At 46.5% G+C, this 15,726-nt stretch overlaps 1 long non-coding RNA gene across 1 annotated transcript in view; it reads right to left on the bottom strand.

Moving 5' to 3' along the window:
• Nucleotides 1–15,726, bottom strand: part of LOC146202832 (uncharacterized) — a 66,667-nt gene that overhangs the window by 42,304 nt on the left and 8,637 nt on the right. The window lies entirely within an intron of this gene.

The following is a 15,726-nucleotide window of genomic DNA, read 5'->3' as shown; positions in this document are numbered from 1 at the left end:
GATCGATCCTCGTCATGTTGCGCGGGATTCTCAAAACGCAATCCCTTTGAATTTTCTCAAAAGAACCAAAGGTTACTTCTTGCACAATGCTTGTGTTCGCAGGAAGTTACGTTCGACAGGCGAATCGTCCGGGCGATCGGCTCTTTGCGTGCCTTTCATTTTTATTTGAAAACTATCAGGACCACATTTGTGTTCTGGATAAAGACAGTCGGCCTCGGCATATTGATATATCAGGAATAAAGCTTTCCTAATCCCCGTGTTTTAGCTGAGGCGGGCAAATATTTGTCCCAAGCTGTTCCATTTACCCTCATGTCGGCAATATACCCGAGTTTCGTCTATCGAGAGTGCAGCATATATGTATATATGCGAAGCGTTACAGCTCATTTGGTCCAAAAGCCACCTCGCTAACCCGGTTTTCGCTTGAGTATCGTCGAGTCTTGTCTGAAATATTCGGAATTTGGTAGTAAATATGCAGATGCGGTCCAGGTTCCCACCGGGATCTGTGACAGATGCTGCGCCTTTACTTTCCTATAACCAATTTACAATTAACTGCGGTTGTCCACCGAAATAGAGAGATAGAGAGAAGAATGAGAAGGCGTTGTATCCCGTCAAATGTTAAGGGGAAGCTTGAGCGTCCCCCTAATTTTTATTTCCTTCTTTCAATTATTATTAACTATTCCATCGTACCACTGTGTAAGGTCGTGGAACAATTTACTCTGTGCGACTGCAGACGTGCGTAAGTGCGTGCATGCGTACGTGCGTGCGTCACAATAGTCACACTAGGGATAGACTATTAACTCAATAATCTCGGACATCTTGTTCATCCTAAAGTTATAGCTAATTAACGTATGCGCGAAACTTCTGATAAAGCCTAGTGCACACAGGTGCCAACTTTCCCACATCTGTGTTCCTTGATTGTTTATTGATCCAGCCTCCCAATGATACGACCCTGCATGGCTTAGCACGTGTTTTCTTGTGTATTCCTCTTGCAAAGTCAATATTCTTTGATTATATTTTCACTATAGCTAGGTGGTGGCGCCTATTTGGGTTCCGCCTTGTCTTCATTATGCCCTTTGTTGTGCGCTATTGGGTATCCGAGTTAGTGGATCACATAGGTTACGTTGGGTGGCCTTAACTTTTATACTGGCTTGGAAGTAGAAGGCAGATGTTTGTAGTGCATGGTCAGGGGAAACAGGCGCATGTGTTCGCATAGTTAGAGGAGATGTTCGTAGACGGAGCATGAATAGCCATAGCAGTATCTACTCTGCGAAGCGCTCTGCTATTCTGCGCCCCTAGACATATGTGCCAAAGGTATGCGAAGTGGGAGACGCCTGTTGCACCCAATCTTCCGCATGCTGTAAGAGACTTTCGGTGGCGCACTGAGTGTGGCGTATTCGATCCCCACCAAATTAAACAGGCTTTACAGCTGGCATATTGATCTGCACTGTATCAACTTTGGTCAGGTCAAGTCTCACACACGTGTCCTTAAGGACTGCGTCGCAGCTTGGACATTCCGCTGCCTAGCGCCGTGAGCTTTTTCGTCTAACAGTGGAAGGCCGCGCGAAGCGTTCGAACAACAAGTGTAGTGAAGTCCGTGGGATTCATCATTTGGCAGAATAGGAACGCGGTCAATCGTATTCTTTCGGTGACCCCGTTGCCTACTGTTCCCCATGCTAGTGCGCCTCACCTAGATATAGCCAGCTGTTAGTTCTTGGAGAGCAAAGCTTTATCCGGAGGTTGTTGACGCGGCACATCCACCTCAGGAAGGTCACTTGTACATCGAAGTGATTTGAACTCGGTTCTTGTCTTGAAAGACGCAAGTCTGCGGCTCACGCGTATATGTGTGAGCACAAAGGATCGAGCAATCGACTGTCTGGAAATTTGTTAGGTGGTCAGAGCTCCCGAGGGAGTCCTGTTGCAGCTGCGCATTATTGATATACAACGTGTGACCAGAAACTCACTGCATTATATATTTCTTGCCGCAATCTTATATGTTCGGTACTGTTTGCTGTTTTACTGAAACATTATTTATTGTCCCAGTGTGCTTTGCTATTTCCATGTTTATCAATAAGATTTCTTTGGTTCCCTGCTATGTAAATGGTTGAAGTTCATGCCTATGACGTCATGATCGTTTCTACTCTCTTATCCCGGTACTTTTCAAGCAGAAGTCCTAAGTTTCTGGACCTATGCAGCATTCCGTCCATATGCAGGGCTATTCTACAAGCGATCTCTCGGCTTAGTACGTACGACAGATAATTCGCTTTAATCACTTCCGATACATGTTCAGGCCTTAAAACTAAAAGTTCTCCATATTATTAGTCTGCAAGCCACAACAAAACCCGAAATTGCGGCAGCTGCTTCAGGAAAGAATTCTTTTCAATTAGCTTCTTTTATTGCACGTACCTCGTGTAGCTCTCAATAAATATTATTAATTTTCAATCACTCTGTATAACATAGGGGTCTCAAACTCATGTTGATATGCAGGATGCGTTGAGAAAATATGTCTCTCGCGGACCAGGAGTGGACAGTAACAAGCAAGAAAATATAGAAGCCATAATTCAAAAAAATCTGTAAAACAAAAGCGAAATACTAATAAAATAAATAAAAATCAACTGTTTCGTTCCTATGAAACCACACTCCCATTATTTGAGCAAAAAGAAAAAAAAGGAAAAAAAAAACAGAAAAAGCGGAGCATCTTCGATTTTTTGTGTCCAAAAGCGCCGGAGGAGCGCGTTACTTCAGGATGGCTTGGCGGAGTTACTGAAAGGATACAGCGGTTGAAAACTATTACAGTCACTTGTCCTGACAATATATAAATGCGAATGAAAAAGAGGTCTGGTTGTCCAGCGCCTAGTTATTGAAGGTAACAAAGTTGACTGTCTTGTAATTTTAACTAATAACGCGCAACTTTGAAAAACGCGCTTACATTTCCAACATTTTGTTCGCACGTACAGCGTCCTCGCGCGCTCGAGATCGTCTCTTGGTCGAGCTCTACACTTCTGCAATGAACTTGAAAGCACGCACGCACCCACGAGCACAAGCTGCCGAGTCTTCCAAGAACTGTTGACAAGAAGCGGAGGAGGAGAGGGGGGTAGTTTCCGGCCCATTGTAGAATCGGACCGCTCGCTGCGAAAACGCGCCCCTCCGACTTCCGAAAAAAAATAAATGAAAAGAGCCGCCCGTCCCACCCCGGCAGGTCGTAAAAGAGGACGAATGGGCCACACGCAAAGAAACAAAACCAAATGACAAGGACGCTGGCCCGTTTTCTCGCGGCTCTTAGCTCTACCAGACTGTTTTGAGAAAAAAAGTATGCGATTAATACCCTGGAAAATAATCATTTTCCTTCGTTTTTTTTTTTTTGCTTCATGTATTTGATCGTAAGACAACTTTGTTCGAAAAGAGCTCCTTCAAAAATAGTATACAAATACCACAAAACTGCATGCTCTCTTCAAAGTCAGCGTGTACACACCTCTTCTCTCGCTGAGTTAGGAACGCTCGCCACCAACTTTCGAGCTGCGCGGGGTGACACACCACCATTTCCCCCCTCTTTTCCGCCCTTCATTGGAAACGTCCGAGCGCGAGGTCGGTTTGTTTCGTCCGGGTCTCCCTCCGTGTACGCATTTCTCTTCGCCTGCTGCGAAGTAGTGTTTTTAGAATTTGTCTCTTTGCTTGCCTGCTGGAGCGTTCGCCGCGGCCAAGGCTTGCCAGTGCCCTACGCATAATTTCTGCCCCCGTGTGCTTTTTCTCTTCTGTCCGCTTCTTTTATTTTACACAATAGCCTTCTCCTCCCTTACAATGCGAAGTTGCGTCTACTCAAGTGCCCAGCTGCCATATAGCGGACGAATTTCAGTGAGTGATACGGGCTAAATGGGGTGTACAGGAGCTTGTGCGCCAAAATATAACTGATGTTACATCACCTACAGCTGCGCTTCGTAATAAGCAAACAATATAATGACATGATCTACACATGAAATCGCGGTCACCTTGTGGCTTGCTGTTTATCAGAACTCGGTAAATAATTTTACTAACAGCTATAAGGTTCACTAAAAATGTGAGCGACAAGTTAAACAAACAATAGCATTAATTAATGTAACAAAACATTTACACTAAATAGCATGTATCATTTTGTTCCATACTAAGCGCAAATTACATAACATCACGAAAAACCAAAGCCAAGTAACAGGCAGATTTAAAAAAAAAGTAGCAGTCGTGCTCTTCATAACTTTTTTTCAATGTACCGCCTCAACAGTCGGGCCGACGCATTGCCGCACTCTTGCCATTAACCTGGCGCCGTGCCCGGCATTTAGTCCGCCCAAAAAGTAGGGCCAAAGCCCGCTGCGAACTACTTGCCGAAATGGCTGGCGGCTACCTCCGGGCCGACCGCTTGCCGTGGTTTACTAGCCGACTAAGTAGGCTGCCGACCATTTTCCGAACGTCGGCCACACGTAAATGGTCGGCCAAGGATGCTTGTGATTGTGACGCATATCAAGGGTCAACAGAAGGCCATGTGGAGCCAGTGTGATATTCTTCATGAAGGCTAAAGTAAAATTGTACAACAGCTGCTGTACCATGCAGAAAAAAATGGATCATTTAGTGTATGATTAACTGACCATGAATAGCATCTTACTCAGAGTATGATGTGATATATATCTGGTTTAGCATCCCAAAAAACTACGGCTATGAGGAACACAATAGAGAGTTTTAGAATAGGGGGCCCCAAGCTTTGGGGCCCCCAAGGAGCTTGGGGCGTCAAAATGCGCATGCGCAGAACGTAAGGCGCGCTTGGGGTCTTGGGTTAACGCTAGGGGCGGCCCCTATTTTTCGGAAATAGCGTTCGCCCCAAGCCGCCGTTGGGTCGCTTGGGTTACGGCAACATGGCGGCGACCGGCCAAGCGGCGGCCGCTCGCCTCGGCACACATTCGTCGTCACCGCTCCATGGTGTCACGCGTTCATGGCAAACGAAAGGCCAACGAAGCTTATGCTATGTCTCATGATGCCCGCACCACCAAATTTTAGCAATAAAACGCCCTATATTTTCTGATTGCTTCCGGATTTACCGAGCTGCTAGGCCTAGCGAGTTCGCCTCGTTCGGTTGCCATGGGGACCAGACGGCGGAAAGCGCGGAAGGTTCAAATGAGTTTTCCCGGCCTCGGCCTGGATTGACAATTGGCCGATTTCGTCTTGTATGACAAAAACAGTTTGTATAACTGGTAGTTTTAATATATTTTTGTGCAATAGTAGCACTTTTTGATTAACAAAATAGCGTTGTTGGCTCTTATATATTTAAATGCTTTTTCTTGGTTTACCGTTGTGGCGCTGCAATCGACGAACGCAAGCCCGTCTCCGCTGCGTCGGGAAAACCCCTATTCTAAAACTCGCCGCTCGGCTAGCACGTTGCGCCGCCGCACGCTATTTCCTTGGGGGCCCCAAGCCTTGGGTCCCCCTATTCTAAAACTCCCTAATAGTTGAGGGCTTCGGTATAATTTCGACCACCTGGGGTTCTTTTACATGCATTGACACCGCACGGTGCATGACGGCCTATTGTTTCGCCTCTATTGAAATGCCCCTGCTGTGGCTGGAACCAAATCTGCATCTTTCGGTTCAGCAGCCAAGCACTCTAACTACTGAGCCAGCACAACTGGGCCAAGTATCAAAATGCATGCCATTACATTTCCTTCACAGAACTAATGTATACAAAAAAAGTACATGGCAAAAAAAAACGAATTTTATTGCACATTATATTCACATGTCAGTAAACATCCTCTAGGAAGAAATTTCTCATGTTATTTGCATGGAAACAATGAACATCTTACAAAAACAAAACAAAACAATGCACTTACTGCACTCTAATTGTTAATGGGCAAGGTTGCATCTAGGCTACTACACTGCACTTATCACAAAACCACAAGCCCCATCTGCTTTGGCCAATCACTTGGTGAAACTGAGACAGATGTCGCACACCACAGACTAGTCGTCTCGCAACATATCTCTGCATACATTGCATTTCAATTTCATGCCTTTCCACTTAGCTTCAACTGTTGCCAGCATTACTAGTCACCATCTTTTCTGAAATTCCTTTTTACGCTGTTGGGATCAGCATCCTTGTTAACGATGGTCTCTGGCATTCTCGATGCTATCATTTTCACATCTTCCTCACCTGGAAGAACGAAGAAAATGACAAGCTTTGAGCAGACAAAAAATTAGGGAGACTCATAATCTCCACCTGTAAGGGTATGACGCACCAGCGTTAATGGCTCTTGTCTGCAGATCCCACTGTGGATTCCCATTCATTTACATGCCCTTTGCTACAAACTTGATCACTAATTCCTTAATTCATGTCTCTGTTATCTCACACATACTCATTAGCATATGGTCGTAGGCGGCCCTGTTATGTTATAGACAACCTGGCATAGACCTCTGTAAGCCTCGCGGTAACCAAACTGTACAAACATGCCTCCATGGCCTATGAGTAACCTTTCTTACTCGGAGCTGAAACGTCCCAGAACATATTTAAAATATAAGTTTGTAAGCTTGAGTTAACAGCTTCTGCCATGTCGTGTGGCCTCGTGACATTTGGCTTGTGGCACTTTTGGCTTGTGCACAGGGTCCATCTGTTAATCATGCTGGTTAACATGCATGAAAAATACATTTTTGCACAAACATTGGTGGCAAATGGTCAAGTGGTGCACTGCAGATTCTGAAATGTATACCTATATGCATGCAAGGGCGGCATCATCACATAGCATAATCAAGAGTTCTGTCAGTATACCTGCAGTTACATGACACTCCAATGCCCACTAAAGGACCACCTCAGACAGTGGTTGTTGTTACCACAAGACCTGTTCTAACAGCGTGCTGGCACCATTCCACTGAGCGATGGACATATATGTGCATACCTTAGATAGCTCATGATTATGGGTCTCATTATGACTTCCAAAGAGTTCTGTCGTCAGAAGCCCTACACTTTATGAAAGCGGGACAGCTGTCTTGAAAGGTGATGAAAAGAAATCACCTGGCTACCTTACCACAACGCTAAATTACAGAGGGTGAATATGCTGCATGAAGATACCAAGAAGCTTGTACAAAGAAAATTGAGAGTGAAATGGCAGGATTTTTGAAACATTGAAATAAACTACAAACTAAACTTTGTCAAACCTGTCATCGAGGAATGGAAATCACGCAGTCATAAAAAAAACACCATGGAGTATATTTCAGGTCATCTTCACAAAAGACACACCCACAACTGGCACACAGCTTCATACTTATGAAAGATGACAAACCAATATGCAAGGAGTGTGGATATGAACTAACAATAAACCATGTCTTATTACGTCTGTGCCAGACTCGAGAAAATAAGAGGAAAACATTTTGTACAATTTTGCAGCATCCCTTTCCATCCCAGCATGATCCTAGGTTTCCCTGCATTTTTGGTTTCCTAAAATGGTGCAACGTTCCTGAACAAGCCCCATCCTAAAGAACACTAGTCATTACACACAAAATAAATATGTTAAACCTTATTCTTGGTGCATGGCAGCATTAGTCGGTTATGCATCATAAAAACCAACACAACGCTTATAATCTTTCAGTCTGGTGTGGTCCTTATTCACGTGACAACGCAGTCATGCGGGTCTAATGTCCCAGCGGTCGGAAAGTGACCTTTTCCAAATGCTAGCGTAAATTTAAAAACTGTGAAGGCGATTCTACAGATCCCTAAAGACGCGCGGGTGTTTGGTTTCGACTGGAGTACCCAAGTGTTTTATCAGCGTTCACCTGCTTTGTTTGTTGGAAAGCCTGTAGTGAAAGTGTTAAAGAGAAGACATTTTTGAACAGTGCGTTTCTGAAGGCGTTGCTTTTCTTTACGGGGCCCGCAAAAAGCAGCTGAATGTCAAACGCCGCCTAGGTAGGTTTTCTAGCAAGACAGCGGTGTAGCGTGGAAAAATCGCTCCGCCGGACCAGCGCTGATCGCGGACTTGAAAGGCGAACTGTTCGAACTTTTAGCTACTGACTACACCTGAAACACTGAGTTGTGCATGGTCAGGACAGAATTTTTCCACTGAGCACTGGTAGCTATCGATTTCGCGCCCAATATTATGAAAATCCGTCCTCTCTTCGATCATTGATACGTCCACAGTGGAGCATTTATGCGCATCAGGGTAGGCCAGCCGTGGGAACACGGATGCGTGGTTGTAGCAGCGATCGCTTGCATGACACTCTCTGCACAATTCCAAGAACCAGCATCTGCCAGAACCAGTATCTTTACGAGAATCGAATGGGTTCGTCGGACGTATATATCTTTAGACACTTCAAAATAAAAAATGTTTCCTTTAATGAAGCGTATACTTCGCTATATATATATATATATATATATATATATATATATATATATATATATATATATATATATATATATATATATATATATATGCACAGCAAATCTTCAGCACCCACTCCGCTGCCGCTCAGGCCAATCCAGCCCATACATCACGTCTTGGGGGAAAAAAAAAAAAAAAGGAAGCAAGCGTGCACACTGCTATGCAGAGGGCAGCTCCAAGCCGTGCTCGTTTGAAACTACCCTCCGTTCAACCTTTCCCCACCAATAGGGGAAAAAATACAGAAGGCTTGCGTGCTGTTGAGTGCGGACGGCTAGATGCTTTTTAAAGGCCCACTGTCCACCCTCTGGTCGAAAATATTTTCTTCCCCGGTGACTGTGAGACTTCGCCCCTGGAACGCAAGGCCGCAAAATGTTTTTGAAAAGAGTAACTAATAACGCAGTTACAGCCACCGCAATCACCCGATTCTATCCTGCCTCTCTCCTTCCGTTCCCTCGCAAGGGTTTTTCACTCTCCTGCCCGAGGTCGTCTAGCCTCCGCAATACAAATTCCCCTTCCTCCTCCGCGTTTGGCGGGAGGTGGGGCGTGGCACTCCGCGAGCGCGAAAAAGAAAAAAACGGTCGAGGGAGCGCGCGCCGCTGGATTCAGTCTGGCCGTGGCGAGGGAAAAGCGCGCTGCGAGCGGTAGACACCTATCCTTCTCCCGTCAGTCAGCGAGACGGACCAATGGACGTCGTTCCCGGTACGTACGTCATTATCGGGGCCCGTCGGGCCAGCGCAGGAAGCGGTGAAGCTGGCTTCTCAAAGGAGACCATGAGGGAGCTTTGAATTGTATTTTCGATGCTTTGCGGCGCGTGTGTCGCTGTAGAATTTTGCACAGACTATCTCCGGTACCTGATCGAAACACTGGGCTCCTTTTCTTAAAAGGGGCTTCCCTGGACAGTGGCCCTTTAAGGTGGCGGTTCTACGGTCGCCATCTTGGAAGTAGTTCAGATTCTGCCACCAGGCTACGCCACTAATCCATGACTGAGGAATTGAGTACCCAGCCCTCTCGACTTGAGCTGCCTGAACGCTTTTCTTGTGTTGCTGCGTGGACTTTCAAAGGTTTTTGCGGCTCCACAGCAGTGTCCAGGCAGAGAAGGGGAGGGATTTTGTCCCCGTCCTGCGCAGCATGGGCTGCCCCATTGAACTCCCCTCTTCACCCCACTACTTCGAACAATACGCGCCCTGACAATTGGACAAGAGCCTTCCCTCTCTTGCCTATACTTCGTCTCACAAGATGTTTGCAGCACAGCGAAAGGCAGATGCACCCCAGCCGGTCCAACCAGGATCACGCGTACAATAGGCAATTGTGCTTCTAAGCGCCTCGATCACGCCCCCCCCCCCCAAATTGGCGGGGGTGACAGTAGGAGCACAATTCTACAATTCTCTATTATAGTGCTCACAAGCAAGAGGCACTTAGGAGCACAATTGAAAGGGCTCCTCTGCCTTTCGCAGTGCTGCAGATATCTTGTGAGACGAAGTATAGTTTCCGCTGTAGAGCCACGAACATTGCTCCTACCCGCCGAGCGTGAGGGGGTTGGACTGGACTGCAGTAGGCTAGCTTGACTGAACACAAATAAAACAGGGTGTCAACATGATTGCACAGTGCAATCTTAGTACGAGTGAAAAGGAAAAGCGAATGGCATTATTTCTGCACACTTCGTCAATGAACCTTAGTTGAAGTCTGCGCCTGTCTTGTGTTCTTTTGATCCTCGTCTTTTGGGCTGTGCAATCGAGTGATCATTAGCGAGCTTTAGAATACGGCGACCCTATCCGTAAGTGGGATAGAGTAATAGCGGAACGTGCGCACTATAATAGAGAATTGTGCTCCTACTGTCACCCGCGCTATTGCCCTGTCCCCCTAAGCGGTAGGAGTACCATATTCTAAACCTCCCTACTGTTGATGCCATAGATATAGTAAGGATCGGAACACTCCTTGACTGTAGTGGAAGCTGTCAGCTCTTGCGGTCACCAGAAATTTGCTTTATCAAACGTGATTACAAATATGATAATGTAGCTATAATTAGCTGAACTTCAGTCAACAGTCGCCCTTGTTTATTTTTTGTTCGTGCTCGTCCAATCTTGGAAACTAGAGCTGGTAAGTTACAATGTGCAAATAAGTGAATGATAGTCAATTTTTTCCTTTTGAGATGAATCGATATTCCGAAATAGATGTGAAATCCACCAAGAGGCTATGTATCGCGCAGGAGGCCGGCATGTATTCATGTTCTCTTCGGCACTGAGGAGGCGCATTCACACTAAACTATGTGGGAAATGGGGGAAGGGGAGAAAGGGTTGTAAAGGAAGGTTGCCAGAAGAAAGGACCTAACGGGGACAGTTTTGTAGGGGCTTATGGCGGCCACTTCGCCACTCCCAGTTGGATGCTCCACAGTCTTCATTTTATTTATTCGCTCGCTCGCGCGCGCGCGCGTGTGTGTGTGTGTGTGTGTGTGTGTGTGTGTGTGTGTGTGTGTGTGTGTGTGTGTGTGTGTGTGTGTGTGTGTGTGTGTGTGTGTGTGTGTGTGTGTGTGTGTGTGTGTGTGTGTGTGTGTGTGTGTGTGTGTGTGTGTGTGTGTGTGTGTGTGTGTGTGTGTGTGTGTGCGTGTGTGTGTGTGTGTGTGTGTGTGTGTGTGTGTGTGTGTGTGTGTGTGTGTGTGTGTGTGTGTGTGTGTGTGTGTGTGTGTGTGTGTGTGTGTGTGTGTGTGTGTGTGTGTGTGTGTGTGTGTGTGTGTGTGTGTGTGTGCAATTAAAGGAACACAGTATTTTCAGGCAATTAGAATAAAATTTTAACAATCAATCTCCTAGAAACATTTTTCTCCTGCAGAATTTCACTCGACACTGAAATCTGATGTGAAAAGTAGCATGCTATGGAAGACGCTACAGCTGCCTGCTGCAGCTTCCCGTGATGATGCATGCGCTTTCTGAACCAATATATTGGGTGGACTACTGTTTATTATTAGCTTGCAGCCTGACTTTATTGTACTCATTTCACAGGGCACGTACGTGCACGTATGCAGCAAGTATACTTTACTGTTGAGCCCGCCTTTCGGCTTCATGTGTTGGTAGTAAATAATTTCATGATGTGGCACTTGTACATTCACACATATGCAACATAATAATCAGAGCCCAATATTTACTCCATGCAAGAGCGCCCATGCTTACCAAATGTTTTCCTGCAAATGCCAAACGATTAGACGCATTGATCAGATCGCGTTCGGTCAGATTTGGCATGTGCTACAATTTGTGAATTTTTCCATACCAATGCAGTACAGCGGTTTTGCTTCATGTGGTCAAACGGAAGCACGTTCTTTGTATGCTTCGAAATTCTCACATGCTTCTATGTCACTTTTGCTAACATGATCGGACACCTTTCAGAGCACAGGAAGTCGAGTTGCTTCAAAACAAGGTTCAAATATAAAGTCAACAAATTGGGCGTTGAGACGGCGGGTGAGTGGACGCCTGGGTGACACGGTATCTACCTTACTCGAGATAAGGGCCCCATTCTTTTGGAAACGCTCTGCCTGCCGACGGGCTTTTAGAACGTTTGCTCACTGAGCGAGTGGCGCGTTTTTCTAAGAATCGTAAACAGTGCCATCACCATAGCAACATCGCCGTCTTCACTGCGCCCGGGCAAACTAGACCGAACGCTCCACGCCCCCGGCCACAGCGGCAAAGCGCGGTAGCAGGCGATGCTAGGCAGGTATAGTATTATAGCAAAATGAACGCCGAACCAGCTTCCCTGCCGAATGCATCAACGGTTTACCGTAGACGCCGTAATGCTTCGGACAATCCGCGGTATATCCCCCTTCACGAAGTGGAATTAGCTGGGAAGAGGACGTACGGGACATCAAGCACATATAAAATAAATAAAATAAGCGCAAATAAAAGCATCAAACGGGAAACCAATTCAGTGTTTTCTCTAGAAAAAAAGTATATATATAGATATAAACGAATGCTTTTTGTCTGGTTTCTTCATTGTGAACAACGAAGCTGTAGGGCTGTCGAAACGATAGTACGTTTTCATATGAAACTTTGACTTGGTCAGTGAGCCTGTATATTTTTTTATGCCACCACCTGATCAGACTGCATTTCGTCGAACTCTTGATTACAGTGGTTTCTCTCATTTGAGCTAAGCTCGACATTCGGTTCAACAGCGTTGAGCCTCATCATTTTTTTTTTATTTTTAGTGAGGGGATATGACAGAAACGCAGTGGCAAAACCCGATTCAACATCACATTTATGTATTGGAGAAGCTTCACATATGGCTGTTTCTTACTTGCCCATCCACCGAAAACATCCCCGGCAGCTACTGCGGCACCTTTACTATCATCACCGGAACGCAACATTCGGAAAAAAAAAAAACATGGCTGAAACGCTGGTGATTATCTTCGGCTGCCCACTATATCATTTTTTCTCATTTTCTTTGGAGCCTGCACTGCTTGCGATATATAGGAACTTCAGTGGGAAGGTTGAAGAGGCATGCTTGTGCATGTTCAGGTTTTCAAGTTGTACTTGGCAGACTGTCGAAACATTTTATCTGTACCAGTAAAGTGGCAGAGGGTACAAGTATTCGTGCAATTTCTCCTAGGGAGACGCTCTTTGATATTATATTAATTTATGCAGTGTTATAGTTCCGTGCCCTACTATTCATTTTATCGTAGAAAGGGGAAGATAGTTTTTCTTCTTGCCACTGAAAAAAAAAAAAAAAGTCTAAATTCCACATCCTCACAATATATGCTAACACCGCGAACACCTGAAGATAGCTTTGTGGCGGATCTAATGGCGAATTCCAATCGCAGAACTGGAGCAGCGCGCACGCTCCACCACAGAACGCCTCCATCCGGCGGAGAGCACGCTCCCAGACTCTGCGTTTCGAATACTCTTGCTCTGGCCGGAGCAAGTAGGTGGCGCTCGCGAGCAAACGGAGACGGAGAAAGTACCCATCATTCCTTGCACTTGCACGCGCTTTTCGTGCGCTCGCGTCGTCTGCTTTGTAAGCTTGCAGCCTCTCTTCCCTTTGATGTGGAGGTTACACCAGCCGTTTACGCAATTATATCCTCCTTGCTCGAAGAGTCGAGCGCGGACACACACGGTAAGACTCCTTCAGCACTTTCTTTAATATGGAAGAAAACTTCGGTTCACGTACCGAACGTTTGCAGTCTTCCAGAGCCGAGCTATCATGTGCGCGGCTTTGAGTTTACACGGACGATGGACATATAAATAGTTGATTCTTGATTCTTCGACAGATGAGTCGGAACTGCTGCTCTCCGACTCGCTGTCCTCAAGCAAAGCGAGCGCAAGAGCGCGACGCGAATCACCATCCATGGCGGCGGCAAATACTGATCGTCTGCTATGGAGTGGCGCGTTGCAGAAGCCAACGCGGCGAGCCACCGGAAATGGATGCGCTAGCTAGCGCATGCGCAAGCGACGCTCGGAAAATCACGTCACGCAAACTTCCGGTCGGTTCCCCCGATTTCGGCGGAGCAGTTTTGACTGCTCCGCGGAGCGACCCTTGCTCGGCAATTGCTCCCGTTCTGCGTTTGGAAGGCGCGATCCGTGTTCCGGATCTGCGTTTGGAAGACAACTGCTCCGAAAGGAGCAGATAAGACGAGGAATAACCAGCTCCGACAGCGTTCGGGTTCGAACTGCTTTTTTTTTTTTTTTTCGCTGCTTGCACTGAGACGCTTAGTGCCAAATTCTTCTTTGTCCAGCGCCGTGCCGTTGTTTGTGATAAAAGCGCGGCGCGAGGGGCGCTACAAGACTACAAAACAAAACCAGAAAAAAAAATTCAATGTCTCCGCCACGATTATATCTTGCTGAGTAAGTAGAGTAAGTAAGTAGCGCGAGAGCCTTAGCTGGCAACGTTTCGGCACACAAACAGTATGACACACTTAATTCGAGGCGATAAATAAATCTCAAAGCAAGCAAGAGTACATTTGTCAAGGGACCATTTTCAAGTAGCGCTACTGCGCATGCACGAAGCACCTGAGTGCGCGAAGCACCTGCACCTCAGTTCGACCCGACCACTCGACCCGACTCGCTAGTGTTTACCTCTCTCGCCCGATGGAAAGGAAAGGGCAGAGGGAAAACGTTGTAGAAGCACAATACCCTCTCGTAAATACCCCTCGATTCAGGTTGTTTGTCGCGCCATCCTCGTAATTTTCCTGAACTGCGACACTTTAGTGCACATGCAATTTCATAGATGGCGCTACCTACTACATTTATCAGAGCATCGGCCCGGTGCGATTCTACGACAACAGTATAGGCAGCGGCCTCCTTTTTGAGGCACGGGCTGGTGCCTTGCGGACTTTGCTCTACCGGCGCCGTTTCGATCCTGCTGTGTCGTGTACTCTATGCAGAGTGTGCGGCACTGAGGACGAATCGGTGGAGCGTTTAGCCTTGCGCTGCACTCGTCTCTCCATGCCGGCCATAGAGGGCGCCACACTCCCACAGGCGCTCGGCGCTCGGTTTCCCCTCAACCCCACCCGCAACAGTGGACGGCGCCGCCGGAGACAGCGCGGCCGCTGACAAAGCATTGCTTAAAGGGCAACTCCGGGGGTTTTTTGACATTCGAATATTGTAGTGAAACTTTTACCACAGGTTCTTCTCTCCGTCCTGACGCATTCTACAAAATGTGAGTGCCGTACGATAATCCGTTCACGCGCAATACGGCTTTAAAATATGCCGTTTTCATGGCTTAAGTTGAGAGTATTTCTGCGGGCAACACTGAGTTTCTGACGTCACAAACAGTATACAGGCGTTAATGTCTACTTCCCGCGTGATTATGAAATTGTGAGGTTTATATTCAACGACCTCAGACATTTTATGCAGTGCGTCATGATTTCCATACTTTATTTTCACCATCCAACGCACGTACGAGTGTTTTTCTAATACTGAGTGTGACGTCACCATTTCGTCAAATGTGACGTCGTTTCTGGCCGTGAAATCAGTTTCGGTTTCGATTTGCTGTTTTTCTTTTTTAAAAATACTTCTAATTGGAATTTTGGAAAACGGCTTTTTGTGTTGGAGTCAGGACGTGCCGAGGAATGTAATTCAATTAAAAACACAAAATGATGAAAAAACCACCGGAGTTGCCCTTTAAAGCAACTGCGGCGCTGCGGCGACGACGAGAAGGCTCGCCGAATGGTGGAGTGCAGTTCGCCAACTGTGTTGAAGTTTGGGCCGGGTGTGGGGGTGTGAGTGTGTGGTGAGGGTAGGCGCGGTTGTGGGGTGTGTCCAGGTGAAGTGCTGCGTGTGACCTTCTTAGTTGATGTCTCTTTAGACAATTGTGTGTGTGTGTGTGTGTGTGTGTGTGTGTGTGTGTGTGTGTGTGTGTGTGTGTGTGTGTGTGTGTG

Source organism: Amblyomma maculatum, chromosome 1, assembly GCF_055883805.1.
Source record: "Amblyomma maculatum isolate TAMU_Amacu chromosome 1, ASM5588380v1, whole genome shotgun sequence".
Lineage (NCBI taxonomy): Eukaryota > Metazoa > Arthropoda > Arachnida > Ixodida > Ixodidae > Amblyomma > Amblyomma maculatum.
This window is presented reverse-complemented; position numbering and strand designations above follow the sequence as displayed.